Source organism: Ursus maritimus, unplaced genomic scaffold (assembly GCF_017311325.1).
Source record: "Ursus maritimus isolate PB19 unplaced genomic scaffold, ASM1731132v1 scaffold_18, whole genome shotgun sequence".
Classification (NCBI taxonomy): domain Eukaryota; kingdom Metazoa; phylum Chordata; class Mammalia; order Carnivora; family Ursidae; genus Ursus; species Ursus maritimus.
The window spans coordinates 6,491,682-6,502,147 of record NW_024424230.1 but is presented as its reverse complement, the minus strand read 5'-3'; the positions used below and the strand labels follow the sequence as shown (position 1 = coordinate 6,502,147).

Here is a 10,466-nt window from a genome sequence, read left to right as displayed (position 1 = left end):
ACCAACCACAACTATATAAACATCAAACACTGCAGTAGCTTCTTTTAATTTAGTAATTTATAATAAATGAAGTAATCAACTATTTCATAAAAGGTAGGCAATTAATGCGTTTCCTTATCTTTTTATGGTAGAAAGTACAATATTAAATATTTAGATATTCATATATTAAAAGGTTGACTTATTAGCTATTCATTAAATTAGCGTAGTTGATTATGAACACTGAAAGAGAACATTTAAAGTTATTGTGTTGTATTATTTCTAAAATAAAATCCCCTATTGATATATTTCTCTATTAGTTAATTATCTTCTATGAAGCACATTTTATTTTCTTAAAATAACAGCACAAGTTGGTGTTTGACCTTTCATAGAAACTATTAAAACATCCTAACAATGCTTCTGGATACTGACTCTTCAATGGTTCCTGAAAAGGAGTTTTCCTTCTTTTCATTTAAAATTTATTTGTCTCCTTTGTCATATCCTGTAAACTTTCTTGTAGTGAAATCCACAAAATGTCATCTGGATTTGCTTGTTAAACATTCTTGGATTCATTTAATATTTCTAAAAATATGTCCCTCCTATATTCCAAATGTCCTGATGTAATTTGTATGGTTACTGTAAATCAAGACACTACACTCAATTATGGTAGATTATTCACAAGTCAATGACGGGGTGGTGATTTGTGATTCCCATTAAAAATATCAGACAATACATGCAAAATTACCATTTAATTTATTAAATGAATAAATCTATCGACATGCAATTTCACTGCTACATGATAATAAAACTTCTCATCATGAATGATTCAACAAAATGTATGCTCAAATGTAAATCAGAAAAGAATCAATGATTGTATTTACTAAGTACTTAGATTAGAAGAATCCTTTAACTTCTATCAGCTGATTTATAGGAATAGAAATTATTCTTTTTTTAAAATAGCAAAACCGGAGAGAAAATAATGTAAAAGGAAGAAAAATCTTCACGTGATGATAATGATATGGATGATCACAAAATCACATTCTCAGATTATATACACATTATTCTTTAATGGATTGAAATTTGTTTTAGGTTTGGAAATACAACATAAAATATTGCAATTGGAATTACAGCATAACTATAGGAATAAATTTCAGAATAACTAGAAAAATTAATTAAAAACAATTCTAGAATGTAAAACAGCATAAAAAATTCAAGATATTTCATTCTATATCGAAATAATTTTTGACAAATTTAATAATTCATTTTCTCTCTAAAATTTCTACTAACAAGGCTCTCAACATCCTTTCTACCATATTATGCATTTAAAAATCATTCTTTACTCATCTGCCTGAAAGTACCATTCAGGAATTATGCCAAGCAACGTTTTGATTAAATATTAAATGTAAATGATTGTGTTTGTCCTAAGAGCAACATCAGTAAGTGCTTTGTGGACTCTCATGATTACTTGCTCCTAAAAAGATGCTTAAATATTGTTACCAAGAGTTCAATGAAGACTGTATCTCTGTCTTATCATCACTATAGTACTTCAAAAACATATCCTAACTCAGGCCTTCTAAATCGCATCCTCTTCATTGCTTCAAGGATGTTCGTGTTCTTAAAGATGATTCTGGATAGGAATTCTGTCTTCATCTTGATTCTCAATGTCACTTTTATCTCATCTATCATGGAAGCTTCTTATCTCTCTTTCTTCTATCAACTTGAAAGTAGAACTTACATGTCTTGTCTTTTCATGACCTCCCACAGGAGGCTAACAATGAATAAACAATAGTGTCATCTAAAACTGAGTATTAGATCTCACTGCCCCTTCACACCCTGGAGGCAGTCCAAAGGGTAGTTATTTTCTTGGAGCAACAGCACAAATATTCCTGCCACTTAATTTGGCATACCAGTTCAGCTCCTTCCATTATTTACCTCCAAATTCAAGTTCAGGATTACCTCTTTCTGTGCACTGACTTATGAAGAGCTCTGTCAAAATAAGGGCCACCTACAGGCCCCAGGCTCTCTTCTGCATGATCACTAATAGTTCTCTTTCTTTGCTCCATCATGATCTTGTCCCTCTGCTGCTTTTCTTAGGAAACCAGAAACCAGCAGTGTGGTTTTTGCATTAAGATGTGACTCCAGAGAGGGAATGTAGGTCTTGCTCAGGGTGTCAGTTGTCTTGTTCCTGGACTCACTATACAACCTTATGTTTTCTGAGTGACAGTGTGTTCCTGTGGTCATAGTGGAGAATGTTTTTTGTCTACAGAGGGTCACATGGAGGAATAAGGAGGGAGTTGTCTACACATGTATGTACACATTACATACTTCTACAAGCACATTTACGTATCTGAGTGTGTGTGTATTTATATAGTTACAGTGATAGTTACGGTTACATAATTTTCATGGTGTTGATTGTCAATGAGGGATGTGTCATTGAGGAAAGAAGACTTGAGAGTCAGTTGTAATAATTTCCATGCTTATAAAGTTTTGTTAAAGCGACACCCAGTGTGTTAACTTTGGACTAGTAGTTTGATCCATGTTACCATTGTTTGGTAAGTGGCTTTTAAACCATTTTCTTTTTCTGCCTTTCAAATGGCCTCTGATTAATGGAGGTTAGCCTCGGGTCTTAATAGGAATAGCTGTTTGGATAGGGATTTATTACTGATCGTAATCTTTAAAGTGATGATAAGAGGGAAATGAGTATGAATAAAGTATAAATGGGCTTCTCAAATTAACCTATTGATTGAAATAATAAGTACATAAGTGAACAATTTAATTTTCTCGGTTAAATGCTGCTGCATATCGATTTTAGCCTGGATAATTTTGCCCTATTATTACTTTTAAATTTAACTTAAATAAAAATCAACAATTTAAAATACACAATTAAATGAGTTTCACCAACATAAGCAGAATATTTCCATAACTTAGTAAGTTCCCCATGCAGCCAGTCACCTCTGTCACCCTGGCACTCTCTCCGTTGCTTTCTATCACTGTCATTTTATATTTTCTAGAATTTTACTTTTTTCTAGAATTTATTTTTGTTGTGAATCTATCAACTTATTGATGGTATTAGTTGGCCTTTTAAGTCTTATTTTATTTTTGGCTACCATGAACAAAGCTGCAAAAATATTTGAGTACATGACTTTCTTCTGTATAAAAATCAGTGCCAAGATTTTTAAAGTAATTATACTATTGTGCATTCCTGTAAGTGATACTTGAGAATTTTAGTCAAACAATATCCACACAAACATTTGATTTTGCCAGTCTTCAATGTTAACTGTTCTCGAGTATATGAATATTTGTGTCATATTGTGATTTAATGTGCAGTTGCCTTATGACTAAAGAGGTAAGATATACTTTCATGGGCTTATTGCATTCACACATGATTTTGAAGATGTGTCTCTTAAAATGTTTCGCCCATTTTTTGAAAACTGGGGATCAGTCTTGGTTAAGTCAGGGAAATTCTATTCTAGTGAGATAGGATTCAACATCATAACTACATCATAAATGCTTATTTAAAGTTCTAATAAATTACATAAGGTGCATGTTAATAGGTTTTGAGTTATGCTTGTTTAAAAATCCAGCAGTGGCTGTGCTCAGTGATTGATTAGTGCCCACTGAGTCTCCAATGAGCCAGAAGATTATAAAGGTATAGAGGAGAGCAGTAAAGGGGTGATATCGTCTGGTTAGCTTACCCTGCAGGACCCATCTCCCACGTGCCATTTGCTCTAAAGTATTTACCCTTTTTCTTGATTTTAATATAGAAAATGTGATTTAACATTGTTTTAACAATAAACTGAGTTCAGAGATTTTCCTTTCTTTCTTAGACTATCCAATGATGAATTCAATCTCCGTATGTACCCCTTTTCCCAAATCACGACTCAAATCCAGACAGCCATTGCCTTTCTCTAGTTTCTACAGTAGCCTTGGATATTCCTCTATTCAACACTTTATCTACAGTGGAACCTGGGCTTCAGCTCACATTAGGAAGGGTTCTGCCTGCTCGCGCTTCTCTACAGGCATTACTATGTCCCAATTCCTTGAAGTTGTTGGAAATGAATGACACACAAACTAATTCTTATGCGGATGCAAGTTTTTAAAATATTTTTATTTGTTTACTGAGAAGTAATAACATATCCAGAATACAAAACTTTTTGGTTTTCCTTAAGAATAGATCTTTAATGAGAAATACATGTTACATATTCTTAAAATATATTCCATCGTTTTTCTCACAGCCAGATTTTGATAAGGTCTTTAAGAGAGACTCACAAATGAATTCTCAGATGAATGCATGCAGTCTAGATATCTTTGAGATGCTGGTTGAGCTGATCTAAATGCTTTAAAGAGCCTATTATTTATTATAGTGCAATTATTGAAATTCATGAAAGATACTATAGCTATGTTCTCTGTTTTAAGAAATTAATGTATAGACTTTGCCAAATTAATGAATGTACATTACTAAACTCTCTACTGATGTATAAAACAGATGGGATCTTCTTATTCTGCCTACGCTAATTTATGTTGATAAAGTGTCAGCGAGGAGACACCTACTGTTTTATAACAATTTGCAAAATAATCTGTTTCCTCAATTATTAGTCAGATGTGATCATGACTATTTTTATTATAAAATTAATTTTGCAACAGTGATGTTTAAATATTTACATTTAGAAATGTAGGGAAACTTTTTTGGGGGGGAATTTGTGGAAAATTGCTGCTATATTCACACACAGTGAAACTCCACAAATACAGGATTTGGTCCAGTGCATGTCTTTGGGTCATCCACAGATGATGCTGTGCTCCTGACTTGGACAGGGAAGGAAGGAAGGAAAGAAGGAAGGAAGGGAGGAAGGGAGGAAGGGAGGAAGGAAAGGCTAGAGAAGTTGTGTGAGGGGGTTGAACATGCTCTTATGTTCAGTATATGACAGAAATTGTGTTCTTTACACACATTTACCAATAAAGTATCCTATGAGATTGGGTTCATTCCTCTTGCTGTTAGGAGACAATTTGAAGCTCTTGTAGTGTAAATCTCTTACTGTCTTGCTGAAGTGACAAAAAGTCAGTATTAATTTTATAAACACGTACACTACTAAAATTTACACTATTTTTAACTACTGCTTAACTAATTCAAATTTTTTGAAAAATAAAGAAAATAAATCAATATATTTTATCCTAATTGAATAACATGGATTTCTATCTCAATTCTAAATATTTATATACATTATTTAGGAAAAACACAATTTTTTTAGGAAAAATATCTTTTGAATTATTTTCCTAAGATAGTATTACCATATGGCATGACTTTTTTGAAGTTTAAAACACAATGCTTATCTTTCAAAAAGAGTTTATTAACTTAGATACTGTAAATTAATTATATCATGCGGCTTGAAATATTACAGGGGGGATTATCTTTGAAGATATTGTATAATGTCCCACCGAGTATCAGCAAGTGAGAAATTGCAATTTAATAGACAGCGTGTCATGCTAAAATTGCAATTTGCCCAAGTATTTCTTTTGCTTATTCTTTAGTTAACATATTATACAATTCATTGAACCTGATATTCAAGTCATGTGCAATGTGCTGTTAATTAAGACCACATGCTTTGCAGTTTAAGCATCAGTAGTACTTTTTTGTCCTTAAGAAATTACAACAATGTACAATTAGATTCATTTCCACTATATGAAACACTATCAAATAAATTATATACATTTAAGCCTAGGTAGATATATAAAAAAGTATCTAAGTGTATATGATTTTAAGCCTAACTGGTCTAAATAAGGGGCAATAAACTTGATTATTAATAGAAAATGAGGAAACAAACAACTGGCCTATAACAAAATTATTATGGCAATTTTTAGGCTATATTTCTGTTTCTCAAACATTCTGTGCTTGATGTCATATTCCGTTTGTCCAGTGCCACCATACACATATGGCATTCATCCATTTAAATCTTAATAATGAAGTGGTTGCCATTTAACATAAATTCTGAGACCCCTTGCCTGTGACAGAATTCAGGTCTTTGTGGTTGTAGGACTGGGGCCTTTAGCTCCCAAAGACCACAGACCACTCTAATTTAACATGAGCTTTTGTTTCTATGAGGTCTGAAGGAGAGTGCCTCTTTTTTCAGGAAGGGCCCAGTTCCTCTTTAAAGACTTCACTTGATTAAATCAAGCCAACTCAGGTTAATTTCCCCTTGATTAATTCAAAACCAACTGATGAATTAATTGGCTTCAACAAATTTGGAGCACTAACTACATCTAAAAAAAATCCCTTTCCTAATTACATCAGAGAGTTTCACTCACAAAGGGTATACAGCTGGGAGTGCAAACTTTGAGGATTATCTTAGAATTCTACCTACCATGGGGCACCTGGGTGGCTCAGTCGTTAAGGGTCCAACTTCTGATTTCGGCTCAGATCATGATGTCAGGGTCGTGAGATTGAGTCCTGCGTCTGGCTCCACACTCAACACGGAGTCGGCTTGGGATTCTCCCTCTCCCCGCCTCTCCCTGCTCACACTCTTGGGAAGGGAAGGGAAGGGAAGGGAAGGGAAGGGAAGGGAAGGGAAGGGAAGGGAAGGAAAGAAGGAGTAAAGGAAAGAAAGAACGAAAGAGGAAAGAAAGGAAAAAAAAAAAAGAATTCTACCTACCCCAACTCCCTATAATAAGATACCTGGTATTTTAAATACTAAGGGAAATATACCCCTTTGGCTACCAAAGAGGCCTGTCAGTAATGACAATGACTACGTCAGTCAGAATAGGCCAGGTTATGCCACATTAAGGAAAAAAAAAGAAAAAGAAATCTGAAAGTCCAGTGGATGAATAAAACAAAGATTACTTTACCCACTCTATGTGTCCAGTGGGGACCCTTCTCTTCATGCTAATTCATGGACCCAGAATGACAGGGATTTTACCATTTTGTAACTATGTTCTATACCTCCTTTTCCTGTAGCCCTGATGATTCTTATTGATTTTACCTCTGAGATATCTGTCCATTTCATGTTCTGCTCCATCTACTAGAATCACCTCCAAATTATTTTGCTTCTTTTCTCCTGACTTACAGTCTGTTCTCAATTTAGCAGATAGGATGATCCTTTTAAAAAATATGTCCCGTCACGTCACTCCTCTATTCAGAACTCTCTACATGCTGCCCACTTCACTAGCAGAAGGGTCAGCCTTCTGCAGCTTCCACTTCCCTAACAGCAGTGTGAGCAGGGAAAGAATGATCAAAACAGCCTTTGTGAACCTTAAAATATCCCAAAAGTCCATTAGAATGAGAGTAGATGAATATATTCTCATATATTCAAAAAATGGAATGATTTTATTATTGAAAATGAACTGCAGAAACACAAGAGCACCAACTATAGACACATGATATTTTTCAGAAAACATCATCATTCATAGAATATGTTTTAATTCTAGGATAAAAAAAAATCCACACCCACTACAAAAGCTGCGGTACATATTATGGATACAAAACATATTCCAGGGAACATACTTTCTGAGAAATAGTGCGATATTTGTCAGTTATTATGTATCCTCTACAAATATTGAAATACAGGGTAGAGACATCATGAAACATACTTGCCTGTTCACTGTTTCAATGTGTACTTTGGCTAAAGCCAAGTATTTCATCCAAGAATATATATTAAGGTGAGATATCCAATGGATAGACACTAATGAATACATTGCAGGCTTCAAAATCATTATTTTTTTTAATGTAATGTTTTGGGGTGCCTGGGTGGCACAGTTGGTTGAGCAGCTAACTCTTGGTTTCAGCTCAGGTTGTGATCTTGGGGTTGTGAGGTCAAGCCCTGCATCCAGCTCCGAGCTCGGCGCTGAGTTTCCTTGGGATTCTCTCTCTCTCTCCCTCTACCTCCACCCCACATGTGTGCACGCTCACTCTCTCTCAAATGGATAAATAAATCATTTTTTAAAATATGTAATGTTTGAGTAAAACTTCTAAAATTATCTGAATGGGAAACCTAGTCTGTCTTTTTTATTATTATTATTACTTTTTATCTTTTTTCCATCGTTACTGATTCCTGAAGTGTTTGTTATTCCATGGAGTGAAAAGGGTTACAGTTAATGAATAAAGTGAGTGAAAATCCACAGTCATTTTCATTTAAGAAAATTGGAAAACACACTGCCAGCTGCTCTATTTCTTTCTCTCTTCTTTGGCAGTTATCCTTCATTGTCATCATATAATGTTGTTTTGGGGCAGTGAAGAGGATTTAAAAGGACGTGGTTCTCAAGAATAATATTTGTCTTTCTTGTGTATGTATATTAACCAGAACTATAGTCAATTCAACTTTCTCTTTTTTTTTCAAAGTAGCATTTACATACGGACAACATTGCATCAATTCCAAAACGAATGGAAAAAAAGATGAAAAAGTAGATGAGACATAGTAAGGTAAAAAAAAGCAAGATTAAGATAGACAAACAGAAGAAACACCATGAAAATGACAGAAGGCTAGGGAAGAATGTTGTAGAATGAAATAAAAAACCTGGCTAGTAAATGCACAAGTCATGGCTCAAATCTATCAGGGTTTTGGCAAGAGTACATTGTAGACGTTTAAGACATAGAAGGGACAAGATGTCTCTATAGTGTTCCAAAAGTCGCTATGTTTCCTATTTAGCCTATTTCCCAAGAGAGCATGTGCTATTGAAATTCTTCCAAAATTAGTTGTTAAGTAGTAGTTGCTCCCTTGTAATAAGAACACATACAATGATATTTAAGGGTATATTAAGAAATCATAAATTCCCATATAAATTGCTTAGACTTTAAAGTTTTCTATCATTTATATGTCAGTGAAAGAGAATTCTAAATGGAATAGACTTTAAAAAGATATGAGTATGATAAGTACTTAATTAATGATACATAAGAATTATTTATTTTTTTAAATTTTTTAAATAAAAAATTGTATTTACTTAGAAGCATTCAGAATGTCAACCAAACAGCTGCCACTTTTTTTTCAATTACAGAGTGGCACTCCGTTATTTTGTATAAGCTGCATCAAAGACAACTGAAAATGAAAAAAACTGCCATCCCCATAATATAACTAATTTCTGCTGGGCACCAACCAGAACCTGGTTTAAATTTCCACACCAATTACAACCCCCATACTGTCCCAGGCAAGGCTAGTGGCTGCTGAAAATACCGCCAGGGCAGGGCTCTCTGAAGACACATTCGGTAGTGTGTTAATCATAGAAAAAAAGTACACTTTAAAAACAAATCTTACACATTTTTTCCATTTCATTTTTTTTTTTTTTAAAGAAGTGAGTTGTGCACAGGGGGAGTTAAATGTTTTAGAGACAAGAAAAAAAAAACGCTAGAACCAACTTACTCATCATCATCTTCATCCTCCCCCTCTTCCTTCTTTTTCTTGCTTTTTCAGCCTTGATGACTCCCTTTTTTGCCACATCAGGCTTTCCTTTAGCTTGGTACGCAGCAATATCCTTTGCCTATTTTTCCTTCAACTGAGCAACCTTCTTCTCCTGAGACTGCTTGCTGTCTGTACCAGTGCCATTCCGCGTCTCTCCCAGTTTCTTTGCAACATCACCAGTGGGTGTTCTCCTTTGATCTGGGGGTGATATTCAGACCAAGAAAGAAAAAGGCCAAAGGAGGCCTCTTGGGTGCATGGGGATCCTTGAACTTCTCTTTTGTTTCCCCTTGAGGGGAATAGAAGTTTTCACTTCGGCCTTGTCCACATTTGCCATGTCTTCAAATTTTCTTTTCTTTTTAGCAGGCATGGTCTTCTGCCTCACTGAGAATTTCTGAGAGAACTTGGAGAAGTTGACTGAAGCATATGGGTGCTTCTTCTTGTGCTCCTCTTGGCACAAAGAATGCATATGGTGACATTTTGTCTCTCGGCTTCTTAGGATCTCCCTTGCCCATGTTTCATTGTTTTCCCCAGCGAGGCACAGAATCACCTAGTGTCCTTCTGCTCACTTGCCCTGGCCCTGTCTCTGGGGAGCTCAAGTTACTCCAATGGCTCAGAATTATTTAAAATAAATACCTCTCATTACTTATTATCCATAGAATCTCATAGCTAATTCCAAAGAATTCCATATTCATTTGTAAAACAATTCCGTACTCTTACAACCACATGACTCTATTTCATCTCACTCTGCATATTGATTACACTAGTTTTTGACATAACTCAAATTTGTTTTACTGAACTGGTTCCGTCTAAATTTTTTTGAGATAACCTTTTCATTTTTCCAGTGAATATCAAATTCTATCTCCTCAACTAATCCAAAATGGTATTACTTGTGCTTAACCAATCATAACAAATGTTCCCAATCCATAAATTTTACCTTTCCACATCCCCACCCTTGCCATTCTCGTAGCTCAGGGCTATATTTGCATCACTTTGTACCAAAGCCACTATTTTTTTAGTTTTATAGCAAAAATATGCATTAACCTGGACTTTCCTAAAGTTTTTAACTATAAAACATTTTAGATCATTTTATGAATGTATAAAATGTTTATG

General features: G+C 34.6%; 1 pseudogene; it reads right to left on the bottom strand.

Annotated features, from left to right (window-relative positions):
* Positions 1-9,295: 9,295 nt before the first annotated feature.
* On the bottom strand, positions 9,296-10,043 carry LOC103658407 (annotated as a pseudogene).
* Positions 10,044-10,466: the final 423 nt, after the last annotated feature.